The 4,275-nt window shown below is 45.9% G+C and overlaps 1 pseudogene; it reads right to left on the reverse strand.

Annotated features, from left to right (window-relative positions):
• Nucleotides 1–247: 247 nt before the first annotated feature.
• On the reverse strand, nt 248–1,157 carry LOC144769591 (uncharacterized; annotated as a pseudogene).
• Between the last annotated feature and the right edge of the window lie 3,118 nt (nt 1,158–4,275).

A 4,275-nucleotide genomic window follows, 5' to 3' on the forward strand; every position in this document is an offset into this window, starting at 1 on the left:
GGCTTGTCTAGTGCTTTGAAGCCTAGCTATGGTCTACTCCCTACATGTCTACTGCTCTACAAGGCCTAACCTCCCATTTATTCTGCACCTCTGTTCTGCCTTATCTACATATTTTCTCAGATATGCATTCTCGCAATGTGGACCTGTGACCTTCCCATTTCTGCTGTACCTAATTATACTTCTCTATTCTACTAAAGCTAGTGTCTTCGTCCCTCCCCTCAAGTCCTGACTCCATTTGGGCTCTTTTTTATTCTGCTACTAAAGACAGCTCAGGACTGTATTTTTCCTTCAACACATACATCCTTACAAGTCTTTCTGCTGATGCTTGCATTGACATGAATGGACCATCTTCAATTTCTACATTTATTATAACATTCCCCCTTTAGTTGAATTTTTAACTATTTCCTCACCTTCCCTTTTGCTTGGAGTCATTAATGTGTATACATTCTCTGCAACATCCTGCATTTTATTGACTCATCTACTAGTGAACATCACTCCCAATTTCTGACTTACCCTTTTACAACATCCTATCACTATCTGGAGGATACAGAACATCAAGAGTACTATCACAATAACAGGCAACAAGGCCTGAAATAGTCCTGACATCCAGGATAGTACCCAAGTGAACCACCCTGAAAATCATTCTTCAGAGGCCTCTCCCTCATCTACCACCTTCTTTTACAAGGTATGCAGAGTTTGTATGGCCTCTGATACCATTCAGTTATCAGCGTCATTAGCTGAAATATACGTGCAACGGGCAGTTTCAATCTTGGCACAGACTCCTTTTTCCATCGCTGTTCTTAAGTCCAACACATATCTATGCTGCATAATCATTACTCGCATAGCTTGCAGATTTTCTTTAATTGCGTTGAAGCATTCCTCTGTAGCATTGATGGCTTACATCTGGTAATCTGAAGCCAACGTGCAGTTGCTTTTGCCTGAACGAATGGAAGGATGCTACCGAAGAAGATTTGTGCATCACTGAATAGCCTGAACTCTTGTGGGATGTCTTCCCAGGCTGTAGTACCGTAATACTCTGCAGCTCTCTTCCTCTGATGATGATGCAGCAACGTCGTCGGATGGCAGCTGGGATGGTCATGCAGTACGGAGATGTCAACTCCTGGAATCACCAGGGAGGGAGTGTGTACGGTCACCATAGAGCCCTTGACATTTTGAAGAAAGTCACGTATATAGCCACTTTCCAGAGTTCCAGTAAAAATTCATTAGTGTGCCCCATTGCATGTCAGCATTATATTTTATAACATTTCAATTGATGTTCTTTCCCACTGGGACTAATCAATTTACTCATAAACACAAAGAGAAAAGAATGGGCTTTCTACGTGCCCGAAGAGTTGTAGGTGTTTCTAGATACGTTCTCAAAATCAAAAAAATCAAAAGAAGACCCCCCCATTAACTGTATGCTTATCAACAGCTGGTCCGCAGTCAAACATGCAACAGAAATAGCTGAATCCATCCTCTCTCATGACCTGGATGTAGCTTTCATCACGGAAACGTGGCTAAATACCCTATCCCTCCCCATTCTGGACATGCTGGTGCCGCCCGGTTTCTCAATTATCCGCAAAGATAGGCCCGAACACAAAGGTGGCGTCATAGCAATTATCCACAAAAGTGACCTCTCCATCTATGAAACTATCACCTGCCTGTACAATTCCTTCAAATGCCTATCAGTCAACTTCAAATCTCCCACTCATAGTTCACTTCAATGCCATCTCCTTTACCATCCTCCAGGTAACTCCTACGAATTTGGAGCTCAGCTTTCGGATCTGATCACGCAATCCGCACTCAACAGCGACCACAGAATAATTCTGGGCGACCTCAACCTAAGATGGAACGAATCTAAAAACCCGCTCATTCAATCTCTCAACACCCTTCCGCAAGACAACGATATGATCCAACACTGCTCAGAGGAAACGCACCATGGAGGAGCGATCCTGGATGCAATCATTGCGGACAAAAATGCAATCACGATTGATCACATCATCCCGGTGGACTGGTCAGACCACCACATCATTCTCCTTCATAGCAACCATTCGGCCCTATCCCTCCCACCCACTCAAGCCTCCCCAAAGTGGGTCAGGAACACATCCAGAGTCCCCCTAGACAAGCTAGAAGAAAGACTTAGCTCACACCTCCTGAACACGACGGAGCTCCTCTCAACCACGGAACTCACCTCGCTCTACCATTCCAAGTTGGAGCTCACCCTGGATCAGCTGGCACCTCCGAAACAAAAAAAACCCAGAAGCATCCCCTCTAGGTCTTGGTTCTCCACTGACATTAATGAGGAAAGAAGACACCTCAGATCCCAGGAAAGAACTTGGAGGAACAACCCCACCTCCCTCCACCGGAATCAACTCAAGGCAGCACGCAAAAACTACTATAATCATATCAAGAGCAAAAACTCATTCTTCTTCTGTTCTCAAATAGACAATGCCAAAAACCACCCCAAAGAACTCTTCAACATCATCAGGAACCAAACCTCCAATCCAGTGACAGCCAACTTGGCGGCGTCCAAAACCCAGTGCGACAACTTTGCAAGCTTTTTCAATGAAAAAATCACCAAAATTGATCGATCATTCAGCTCTAAGCCCTCCTCTCACACAGAAACCCGGATTCCTGCAACTAACCACAACTCCCCAGTAACCTCGTCTATCCGCTGGTCATCCTTCCGGCCTGTCCAGGATGAAATGATAAGCAATCTTATTGCCTCCGCTAAACCCTCATCTCACTCCCTCGATCAGCTACCCTCGAGACTGTCCAAAGAGCTGAAGCTTACTCTAGCCCCAATCTGGGGCAAGATCATCAACAGCTCTTTGAGTGAGGGTTCCATTCCTGACTGCCTCAAATTAGGACAAGTCACGCCACTTCTAAAAAAACCTGGCCTTGACCCCATGGACATGAAGAACTTCAGACCGGTTTCGAACCTTCCGCTCTTATCCAAAATTCTTGAAAGATGTGTGCTGTCACAGTTAACCCAAAACCTAGAGAACACTAATCTACTTGACCCACACCAATCAGGGTTCAGAAAGGGCTGCAGCACTGAAACCACAATCCTAAATGTCCTAGATGATCTGCACATGTCACTCGACTCCAACCAATGTAGCCTTCTCATCCTCCTAAACCTCTTGGCTACGTTCGACACAGTTAATCATACCCTGCTACTCAATGTCCTCCAGGAGAGAGCGGGCATTGAAAAGACGGTCTTAAAATGGTTCTCCTCTTTTCTCAACAACCGCACTCAAAGAATAAAAATCAACAGCTTCGAATCGGACCCCCTCCCCATTAGTAGAGGAGTTCCACAAGGGTCAGTACTCTCCCCGCAACTTTTCAACATCTACATGGAACCCCACACCTCACTTCTAAGGAACTCCAACATCCCCTTCCACCTCTTCGCGGGTGACACACAACTCTATCTGGAAAGCACATCGATCGCAGACATTCACAGAATAAATGGTACACTCATGGAGGTCCAACATTGGCTTTCATCCAATCACCTCATACTCAATGAAGAAAAAACAGAAGTGCTCCTCATCTCGAATGAAAACCCCCAAATAGTTGAATGGATCAAAGCCTTAAACACCCTCAATGTTTCTCTAGTGCCAACGGACTCCGCAAAATCCCTAGGGATCACTCTCGACCCCAAACTGGACATGAAAAAACACATCTCAAAAACCGCCAAAAGTGCGTTCCTTAACCTGAAACTTCTCTACAAAATAAAACCCTTCCTTCCCCCAAAAGATCTGAAACAGGCCACTCAGGCACTGGTGCTCTCCAGAATTGACTATGGCATCGCAGCGCTGACTGGAACAGCCAAATCTCACCTGGGACCTCTTACCTCCACCCTCAACGCCGAAGCAAGAATGGTCACAGGAACAAAGAAATATGAGCACATCTCTCCGGCACTCAAGGAACTGAAGTGGCTCCCGATAGACCAACGAGCCAGCTTCCGTACAGCTTGCCTCACACACAAAACCCTGCATACAGGCAAACCAGAATATATGGCCACCAAACTCAAAAGGGCTGGTCAGTCCAGGAACCTCAGAAGCTCCAACACGCTCCTACTTATCCCTCTGAAATCACAGAAACACAAAACCTCAAATAAATCCTTTGCAGGTAATGCTCCCAGGATCTGTAACTCCACCCCCCCATATCAGAATGACCGCCTCCTTCCCGAAATTCAAGACGCTACTCAAAGTCCTCTTCCATGAGCGCTCCGGTTCATAACGAGAACCCCACGCCTGACTGTGAAAGACCGCT

This window comes from Lissotriton helveticus, chromosome 7 (genome assembly GCF_964261635.1).
Source record: "Lissotriton helveticus chromosome 7, aLisHel1.1, whole genome shotgun sequence".
In the NCBI taxonomy this organism is placed as follows: domain Eukaryota; kingdom Metazoa; phylum Chordata; class Amphibia; order Caudata; family Salamandridae; genus Lissotriton; species Lissotriton helveticus.